We start from the raw sequence: 11,456 nt of genomic DNA on the forward strand, positions 1-11,456 counted from the left end.
GAGCATGCGGCGAGGCGTTCGTTCATCTAGCACAAAGGGAACGCGTTGCAGATGAAACTTTTACTCTGGTTTCTCAGTCTGTTTCCTAGTGCCGGTTTAAAATTCCACCAGTTTTCAGTATAAAACCGAGTTGGAGCTAGTACATCCCCATATATAAGTATGGAATGGAGTTTGCAACTGTAAAGAATCATTGTGTTCCCAACAAGCAAGGTGATGGACGGCTTTAACACACACTTATGTCTCAGAAGTTACCATGTGGAGAGACGTTCGTTCATCTAGCATAAAGGGAACGGGTTGCGGGAGAAACTTTTACTCTGGTTTCTCAGTCTGTCACCTAGTGCCGGTTTGAAGTTCCTGCAGTTTTCACTGTAAACCCGAGTTTGAGCTAGAACGTCCCCATATATATGTATGAACTGGAGATTTCAACTGAAAAAAAAATTTATGTTCCCAATAAGCTAGGTGAAGTACGGCTTTCACACACAATTATCTCTCAAACTGAGCATGTGGGGAGACGTTCGTTCATCTAGCACAAACGAAACGGGTTGCAGCAGAAAGTTTTTCTCTGGTTTCTCATTCTGTTTCCTAGTGCCGTTTTAAAATTCCTGCAGTTTTCAGTGTAAAACCTAGTTGGAGATAGTACCTCCCCATATATATGTATGGAGTGGAGTTTGCAATTGTAAAGAAACTTAGTGTTCCCAACAAGCTAGGTGAAGGACGTCTTTCACACACACTTATATCTCAGAAGTGACCATGTGGAGAGACGTTCGTTCATCTAGCAAAAATGGAAAGTTTTGCAGGAGAAACTTTTACTCTGGATTCTCAGTCTGTTTCCTAGTGCCGGTTTGAAGTTCCTGCATTTTTCACTGTAAACCCGAATTTGAGCTAGTACATCCCCATATATATCTATGAACTGGAGATTGCAACTAAAAAAAACTTTGTGTTCCCAACAAGCTAGGTGAAGTATGGCTTTCACACACAATTATCTCTCAAACGGAACATGTGGAGAGACGTTCGTTCATCTAGCACAAAGGGAAAGGGTTGCAGCAGAAACTTTTTCTCTGGTTTCTCATTGTGTTTCCTAATGCCGTTTTAACATTCCTGAGTATTCAGTGTAAAACCTAGTTGGAGATAGTACCTCCCCATATATATGAATGTAGTGGAGTTTGCAACTGAAAAGAAATTTTGTGTCCCCACCAAACAAGTTGAATAACGGCTTTCACACACACGTATCTCTCAGAAATGAACATTTGGAGAGACGTTCGTTCATCTAGCACAAAGGGAACGGGTTGCAGGAGAAACTTTTACTCTGATTTCTCAGTCTGTTTCGTACTTCCGTTTTGAAGTTCCTGCAGTTTTCACTGAAAAACCGATTTGGAGCTAGTTACTCCCCATATATATTTATGGAGTGGAGTTTGCAACTGAAAAAAACTTTGTGTTCCCACCAAGCTTGGTGAAGGACGGCTTTCACACACAATTATCTCTCGAACTGAGCATGTGGAGAGACGTTCGTTCATCTAGCACAAAGGGAACGGGTTGCAGGAGAAACTTTACTCTGGTTTCTCAGTCTGTTTCCTAGTGCCGGTTTGAAGTTCCTGCAGAATTCCCTGTAAAACCGATTTGGAGCTAGTACCTCCCCATATATATGTATGGAGTGGAGTTTGCAACTGAAAAGAAACTTTGTGTATTCAACAAGCTAGGTGAAGGACGGCTTTCACACACACTTATCCCTCAAAAATTAGCATGTGGAGAGACGTTCGTTCATCTAGCACAAAGGAACGGGTTGCAGGAGAAAATTTTCTCTGTTTTCTCTGTGTGTTTTCTAGTGCCGGTTTAAAATTCCTGCAGTTTTCAGTATAAAACCGAGTTGGAGCTAGGACATCCCCATATATATGTATGGAGTGGAGTTTGCAAGTGTAAAGAAATATTGTGTTCCCAACAATCTAGGTGATGGACGGCTTTCACACACATTTATATCTCAGAAGTGACCATGTGGAGAGACGTTCGTTCATCTAGCACAAAGGGAACGGGTTGCAGGATAAACTTTTATTCCTGGTTTCTCAGTCTGTCTCCTAGTGCCGGTTTGAAGTTCCTGCATTTACCACTGTAAAAATGCTTTGGAGCTAGTACATCCCCATATATATGTATGGAGTGGAGTTGGCAACTGAAAAGAACCTTTGTGTTCCCAACAAGCAAGGTGAAGGACGGCATTCACACACAATTATCTCTCAGGACTGAGCATGCAGAGGGACGTTCGTTCATCTAGCACAAAGGGAAAGTGTTGCAGGTGAATCTTTTACTCTGGTTTCTCAGTCTGTTTCCTAGTGCCGTTTTAAAATTCCTGCAGTTTTCAGTGTAAAACCTAGTTGGAGATAGTACCTCCCCATATATATGTATGGAGTGGAATTTGCAACACTATAGAACCATTGTGTTTCCAACCAACTAAGTGAAGGACGACTTTCACACACACATATGTCTCAGAAGTGACCATGTGGAGAGACGTTCGTTCATCTAGCAAAAATTGAAAGGTTTGCAGGAGAAAATTTTACTCTGGTTTCTCAGTCTGTTTCCTAGTGCCGGTGTGAATTTCCTGCAATTTTCACTGTAAAACCGAGTTGGACCTAGTACCTCCTCATATATATGTATGGATTGTATGTTGCAACTGAAAGGAATCTTTGTGTTCCCATCAAGTTAGGTGAAAGACGACTTTCACACACACATATTTGTCAAAAATGAGCATGTGGAGAGACATTCTTTCATCTAGTACAAAGGAAATGTTTTGCTGTTGAAACTTTTACTCTGGTTTCTCAATCTGTTTCCTAGGTCCAGTGTGAATTTCCTGCAATTTTCACTGTAAAACCGAGTTGGAGCTAGTACCTCCCTTTATACATGTATGGATTGTAATTTGCAACTGAAAAGAAACTTTGTGTTCCTAACAAGCTAGGGGAAGGACGGCTTTCACACACCCTAATCTCTCAGAACTGAGCATTTGTAGTGACGTTTGTTCATCTAGCTCAAAGGGAACGGGTTGCATGAGAAACATTTACTCCGGTTTCTAAGTCTGTATCCAAGTTCTGGTTTGAAATTCCTGCAGTTTTCACTGTAACACCGAGTTGGAGCTAGTACCTCCCCATAAATATGTATGGAGAGGAGTTTGAAACTGAAAAGAAAGTTTGTGTTCCCAACAAGCTAGGTGAAGGACGGCTTTCACACACACTTATCTCACAGAACTGAGCATGCGGCGAGGCGTTCGTTCATCTAGCACAAAGGGAACGCGTTGCAGATGAAACTTTTGCTCTGGTTTCTCAGTCTGTTTCCTAGTGCCGGTTTAAAATTCCACCAGTTTTCAGTATAAAACCGAGTTGGAGCTAGTACATCCCCATATATAAGTATGGAATGGAGTTTGCAACTGTAAAGAATCATTGTGTTCCCAACAAGCAAGGTGATGGACGGCTTTAACACACACTTATGTCTCAGAAGTTACCATGTGGAGAGACGTTCGTTCATCTAGCATAAAGGGAACGGGTTGCGGGAGAAACTTTTACTCTGGTTTCTCAGTCTGTTACCTAGTGCCGGTTTGAAGTTCCTGCAGTTTTCACTGAAAAACCGATTTGGAGCTAGTTACTCCCCATATATATTTATGGAGTGGAGTTTGCAACTGAAAAAAACTTTGTGTTCCCACCAAGCTTGGTGAAGGACGGCTTTCACACACAATTATCTCTCGAACTGAGCATGTGGAGAGACGTTCGTTCATCTAGCACAAAGGGAACGGGTTGCAGGAGAAACTTTACACTGGTTTCTCAGTCTGTTTCCTAGTGCCGGTTTGAAGTTCCTGCAGAATTCCCTGTAAAACCGATTTGGAGCTAGTACCTCCCTATATATATGTATGGAGTGGAGTTTGCAACTGAAAAGAAACTTTGTGTATTCAACAAGCTAGGTGAAGGACGGCTTTCACACACACTTATCCCTCCAAAATTATCATGTGGAGAGACGTTCGTTCATCTAGCACAAAGGAACGGGTTGCAGGAGAAAATTTTCTCTGTTTTCTCTGTGTGTTTTCTAGTGCCGGTTTAAAATTCCTGCAGTTTTCAGTATAAAACCGAGTTGGAGCTAGGACATCCCCATATATATGTATGGAGTGGAGTTTGCAAGTGTAAAGAAATATTGTGTTCCCAACAATCTAGGTGATGGACGGCTTTCACACACATTTATATCTCAGAAGTGACCATGTGGAGAGACGTTCGTTCATCTAGCACAAAGGGAATGGGTTGCAGGAGAAACTTTTATTCTGGTTTCTCAGTCTGTCTCCTAGTGCCGGATTGAAGTTCCTGCATTTACCACTGTAAAAATGCTTTGGAGCTAGTACATCCCCATATATATGTATGGAGTGGAGTTGGCAACTGAAAAGAACCTTTGTGTTCCCAACAAGCAAGGTGAAGGACGGCATTCACACACAATTATCTCTCAGGACTGAGCATGCAGAGGGACGTTCGTTCATCTAGCACAAAGGGAACGTGTTGCAGGTGAATCTTTTACTCTGGTTTCTCAGTCTGTTTCCTAGTGCCGTTTTAAAATTCCTGCAGTTTTCAGTGTAAAACCTAGTTGGAGATAGTACCTCCCCATATATATGTATGGAGTGGAGTTTGCAACTCTATAGAACCATTGTGTTCCCAACAAACTAGGGGAAGGACGCCTTTCACACACACATATGTCTCAGAAGTGACCATGTGGAGAGACGTTCGTTCATCTAGCAAAAATGGAAAGGTTTGCAGGAGAAAATTTTACTCTGGATTCTCAGTCTGTTTCCTAGTGCCGGTGTGAATTTCCTGCAATTTTCACTGTAAAACCGAGTTGGAGCTAGTACCTCCTCATATATATGTATGGATTGTATGTTGCAACTGACAGGAATCTTTGTGTTCCCATCAAGTTAGGTGAAAGACGACTTTCACACACACATATTTCTCAAAAATGAGCATGTGGAGAGACTTTCTTTCATCTAGTACAAAGCAAACTTTTTGCTGTTGAAACTTTTATTCTGGTTTCTCAATCGGTTTCCTAGGTCCGGTGTGAATTTCCTGCAATTTTCACTGTAAAACCGAGTTGGAGCTAGTACCTCCCTTTATATATGTATGGATTGTAATTTGCAACTGAAAAGAAACTTTGTGTTCCCAACAAGCTAGGTGAAGGACGGCTTTCACACACACTTATCTCTCAGAACTGAGCATGTGGAGAGACGTTCGTTCATCTAGCACAAAGGGAAAGGGTTGCATGAGAAACATTTACTCCGGTTTCTAAGTCTGTATCCTAGTTCTGGTTTGAAATTCCTGCAGTTTTCACTGTAACACCTAGTTGGAGCTAGTACCTCCCCATAAATATGTATGGAGAGGAGTTTGAAACTATAAAGAAAGTTTGTGTTCCCAACAAGCTAGGTGAAGGACGGCTTTCACACACACTTATCTCACAGAACTGAGCATGCGGCGACACGTTCGTTCATCTAGCACAAAGGGAACGCGTTGCAGGAGAAACTTTTATTCTGGTTTCTCAGTCTGTCTCCTAGTGCCGGTTTGAAGTTCCTGCATTTACCACTGTAAAAATGCTTTGGAGCTAGTACATCCCCATATATATGTATGGAGTGGAGTTGGCAACTGAAAAGAAAATTTGTGTTCCCAACAAGCAAGGTGAAAGACGACTTTCACACACACATATTTCTCAAAAATGAGCATGTGGAGAGACTTTCTTTCATATAGTACAAAGGAAACTTTTTGCTGTTGAAACTTTTACTCTGGTTTCTCAATCTGTTTCCTAGGTCCGGTGTGAATTTCCTGCAGTTTTCACTGTAAAACCGAGTTGGAGCTAGTACCTCCCTTTATATATGTATGGATTATAATTTGCAACTGAAAAGAAACTTTGTGTTCCTAACAAGCTAGGGGAAGGACGGCTTTCACACACCCTAATCTCTCAGAACTGAGCATATGTAGTGACGTTTGTTCATCTAGCACAAAGGGAACGGGTTGCATGAGAAACATTTACTCCGGTTTCTAAGTCTGTATCCTAGTTCTGGTTTGAAATTCCTGCAGTTTTCACTGTAACACCGAGTTGGAGCTAGTACCTCCCCATAAATATGTATGGAGAGGAGTTTGAAACTGAAAAGAAAGTTTGTGTTCCCAACAAGCTAGGTGAAGGACGGCTTTCACACACACTAATCTCACAGAACTGAGCATGCGGCGAGACGTTCGTTCATCTAGCACAAAGGGAACGCGTTGCAGATGAAACTTTTTCTCTGGTTTCTCAGTGTATATACTAGTGTCGGTTAGATGTTAAAGCATTTTTCACTGTAAAACGGAGATGGAGCTAGTACCTCCCCATATATAAGTATGGAGTTGATATTGCAACTGAAAATTAATTTTGTGTTCCCAACAAGCTAGGTTAATAAAGGCTTTCACACACAATTATCTCTCAGAAATGAGCATGTGGAGAGATGTTCGCTTATCTAGCACAAAGGGAACGGGTTGCAGGAGAAACTATCTCTATGCTGTCTCAGTCTGTTTCCTAGTGCCGGTATGAAGTTCCTGCAGTTTTCACTGTAAACCCGAGTTGGAGCTAGAACCTCCCCGTATATATGTATGAACTGGAGATTGCAACTGAAAAAAAACTTTGTATTCCCAACAAGCTAGGTGAAGTACAGCTTGCACACAAAATTATCCCTTGAACTGAGCATGTGGAGAGACGTTCGTTCATCTAGCATAAAGGGAACGGGTTGCAGGAGAAACTTTTTCTCTGGTTTCTCATTGTGTTTCCTAGTGGCGGTTTAAAATTCCACCAGTTTTCAGTATAAAACCGAGTTGGAGCTAGTACATCCCCATATATAAGTATGGAATGGAGTTTGCAACTGTAAAGAATCATTGTGTTCCCAACAAGCAAGGTGATGGACGGCTTTCACACACACTTATGTCTCAGAAGTTACCATGTGGAGAGACGTTCGTTCATCTAGCATAAAGGGAACGGGTTGCGGGAGAAACTTTTACTCTGGTTTCTCAGTCTGTTACCTAGTGCCGGGTTGAAGTTCCTGCAGTTTTCACTGTAAAGCCGAGTTTGATCTAGAACGTCCCCATATATATGTATGAACTGGAGATTTCAACTGAAAAAAAAATTTATGTTCCCAATAAGCTAGGTGAAGTACGGCTTTCACAAACAATTATCTCTCAAACTGAGCATGTGGGGAGACGTTCGTTCATCTAGCACAAACGGAACGGGTTGCAGCAGAAAGTTTTCTCTGGTTTCTCATTGTGTTTCCTAGTGCCGTTTTAAAATTCCTGCAGTTTTCAGTGTAAAATCGAGTTGGAGATAGTACCTCCCCATATATATGTATGGAGTGGAGTTTGCAATTGTAAAGAAACTTAGTGTTCCCAACAAGCTAGGTGAAGGACGTCTTTCACACACACTTATATCTCAGAAGTGACCATGTGGAGAGACGTACGTTCATCTAGCAAAAATGGAAATTTTGCAGGAGAAACTTTTACTCTGGATTCTCAGTCTGTTTCCTAGTGCCGGTTTGAAGTTCCTGCATTTTTCACTGTAAAACCGAATTTGAGCTAGTACATCCCCATATATATCTATGAAATGGAGATTGCAACTAATAAAAACTTTGTGTTCCCAACAAGCTAGGTGAAGTATGGCTTTCACACACAATTATCTCTCAAACGGTACATGTGGAGAGACGTTCGTTCATCTAGCACAAAGGGAACGGGTTGCAGCAGAAACTTTTTCTCTGGTTTCTCATTTTGTTTCCTAGTTCCGTTTTAAATTCCTGAGTATTCAGTGTAAAACCTAGTTGGAGATAGTACCTCCCCATATATATGAATGTAGTGGAGTTTGCAACTGAAAAGAAACTTTGTGTATTCAACAAGCTAGGTGAAGGACGGCTTTCACACACACTTATCCCTCAGAAATTAGCATGTGGAGAGACGTTCGTTCATCTAGCACAAAGGAACGGGTTGCAGGAGAAAATTTTCTCTGTTTTCTCTTTGTGTTTTCTAGTGCCGGTTTAAAATTCCTGCAGTTTTCAGTATAAAACCGAGTTGGAGCTAGTACATCCCCATATATATGTATGGAGTGGAGTTTGCAAGTGTAAAGAAATATTGTGTTCCCAACAATCTAGGTGATGGACGGCTTTCACACACATTTATGTCTCAGAAGTGACCATGTGGAGAGACGTTCGTTCATCTAGCCCAAAATGAACGGGTTGCAGGAGAAACTTTTATTCTGGTTTCTCAGTCGGTCTCCTAGTGCCAGTTTGAAGTTCCTGCAGTTACCACTGTAAAAAGGCTTTGGAGCTAGTACATCCCCATATATAGGTATGGAGTGGAGTTGGCAACTGAGAAGAAACTTTGTGTTCCCAACAAGCAAGGTGAAGGACGGCATTCACACACACTTATCTCTCAGGACTGAGCATGCAGAGGGAATTTCGTTCATCTAGCACAAAGGGAACGTGTTGCAGGTGAATCTTTTACTCTGGTTTCTCAGTCTGTTTCCTAGTGCCGTTTTAAAATTCCTGCAGTTTTCAGTGTAAAACCTAGTTGGAGATAGTACATAACCATATATATGTATGGAGTGGAGTTTGCAACTCTATAGAACCATTGTGTTCCCAACAAACTAGGTGAAGGACGTCTTTCACACACACTTATGTCTCAGAAGTGACCATGTGGAGAGACGTTAGTTCATCTAGCACAAATGGAACGGGTTGCAGGAGAAATTTTTCTTAGGTTTCTCAGTCTTTTTCCTAGTGACGGTTTGAAGTTCCTGCAGTTAACACTGTAATAACGTGTTGGATCTAGTACCTCCCCATATATATGAATGTAGTGGAGTTTGAATCTGAAGAGAAACTTTGTGTTCCCAACAAGCAATGTGAAATACGGTTTTCACACATACTTATTTCTCAGAAATGAACATTTGGAGAGACGTTCGTTTATCTAGCAGAAATGGATCACGTTGCATGTGAAATTTTTACTTTGATATCTCAGTCTGTTTCGTACTTCCGTTTTGAAGTTCCTGCAGTTTTCACTGTAAAATCGAGTTGGAGCTAGAACCTCCTCATATATATGTATGGAGTGTAGTTTGCAACTGAAAGGAATCTTTGTGTTCCCATCAAGTTAGGTGAAGGACGACTTTCACACACACATATTTCTCAAAAATGAGCATGTGGAGAGACTTTCTTTCATCTAGTACAAAGGCAAGGGTTTGCTGTTGAAACTTTTACTCTGGTTTCTCAATCTGTTTCCTAGGTCCGGTGTGAATTTCCTGCAATTTTCACTGTAAAACAGAGTTGGAGCTAGTACCTCCCTTTATATATGTATGGATTGCAATTTGCAACTGAAAAGAAACTTTGTGTTCCTAACAAGCTAGGGGAAGGACGGCTTTCATACACCCTAATCTCTCAGAACTGAGCATTTGTAGTGACGTTTGTTCATCTAGCACAAAGGGAACGGGTTGCATGAGAAACATTTACTCCAGATTCTAAGTCTGTATCCTAGTTCCGGTTTGAAATTCCTGCAGTTTTCACTGTAACACCGAGTTGGAGCTAGTACCTCCCCATAAATATGTATGGAGAGGAGTTTGAAACTGAAAAGAAACTTAGTGTTCCCAACAAGCTAGGTGAAGGACGGCTTTCACACACACTTATCTCACAGAACTGAGCATGCGGCGAGACGTTCGTTCATCTAGCACAAAGGGAACGCGTTGCAGATGAAACTTTTACTCTGGTTTCTCAGTGTATATACTAGTGTCGGTTAGATGTTAAAGCATTTTTCACTGTAAAACGGAGATGGAGCTAGTACCTCCCCATATATTAGTATGGAGTGGATATTGCAACTGAAAATTAATTTTGTGTTCCCAACAAGCTAGGTTAATAAAGGCTTTCACACACAATTATCTCTCAGAAATGAGCATGTGGAGAGATGTTCGCTTATCTAGCACAAAGGGAATGGGTTGCAGGAGAAACTATCTCTATGCTGTCTCAGTCTGTTTCCTAGTGCCGGTATGAAGTTCCTGCAGTTTTCAATGTAAACCCGAGTTGGAGCTAGAACCTCCCCGTATATATGTATGAACTGGAGATTGCAACTGAAAAAAAACTTTGTATTCCCAACAAGCTAGGTGAAGTACGGCTTGCACACAAAATTATCCCTTGAACTGAGCATGTGGAGAGACGTTCGTTCATCTAGCATAAAGGGAACGGGTTGCAGGAGAAACTTTTTCTCTGGTTTCTCATTGTGTTTCCTAGTGCCGGTTTAAAATTCCACCAGTTTTCAGTATAAAACCGAGTTGGAGCTAGTACATCCCCATATATAAGTATGGAATGGAGTTTGCAACTGTAAAGAATCATTGTGTTCCCAACAAGCAAGGTGATGGACGGCTTTCAAACACACTTATGTCTCAGAAGTTACCATGTGGAGAGACGTTCGTTCATCTAGCATAAATGGAACTGGTTGCGGGAGAAACTTTTACTCTGGTTTCTCAGTCTGTTACCTAGTGCCGGGTTGAAGTTCCTGCAGTTTTCACTGTAAACCCGAATTTGATCTAGAACGTCCCCATATATATGTATGAACTGTAGATTTCAACTGAAAAAAAAATTTATGTTCCCAATAAGCTAGGTGAAGTACGGCTTTCACAAACAATTATCTCTCAAACTGAGCATGTGGGGAGACGTTCGTTCATCTAGCACAAAGGGAACGGGTTGCAGCAGAAAGTTTTTCTCTGGTTTCTCATTGTGTTTCCTAGTGCCGTTTTAAAATTCCTGCAGTTTTCACTTTAAAACCGAGTGGGAGCTAGTACCTCCCCATATATATGTATGGAGTGGAGTTTGCAATTGTAAAGAAACTTAGTGTTCCCAACAAGCTAGGTGAAGGACGTCTTTCACACACACTTATATCTCAGAAGTGACCATGTGGAGAGACGTACGTTCATCTAGCAAAAATGGAAATTTTGCTGGAGAAACTTTTACTCTGGATTCTCAGTCTGTTTCCTAGTGCCGGTTTGAAGTTCCTGCATTTTTCACTGTAAACCCGAATTTGAGCTAGTACATCCCCATATATATCTATGAACTGGAGATTGCAACTAAAAAAAACTTTGTGTTCCCAACAAGCTAGGTGAAGTATGTCTTTCACACACAATTATCTCTCAAACGGAACATGTGGTGAGACGTTCCTTCATCTAGCACAAAGGGAACGGGTTGCAGCAGAAACTTTTTCTCTGGTTTCTCATTTTGTTTCCTAATGCCGTTTTAAATTCCTGAGTATTCAGTGTAAAACCTAGTTGGAGATAGTACCTCCCCATATATATGAATGTAGTGGAGTTTGCAACTGAAAAGAAACTTTGTGTATTCAACAAGCTAGGTGAAGGACGGCTTTCACACACACTTATCCCTCAGAAATTAGCATGTGGAGAGACGTTCGTTCATCTAGCAC

The sequence above is a fragment of the Camelus ferus genome, chromosome 24, assembly GCF_009834535.1.
Source record: "Camelus ferus isolate YT-003-E chromosome 24, BCGSAC_Cfer_1.0, whole genome shotgun sequence".
Lineage (NCBI taxonomy): Eukaryota > Metazoa > Chordata > Mammalia > Artiodactyla > Camelidae > Camelus > Camelus ferus.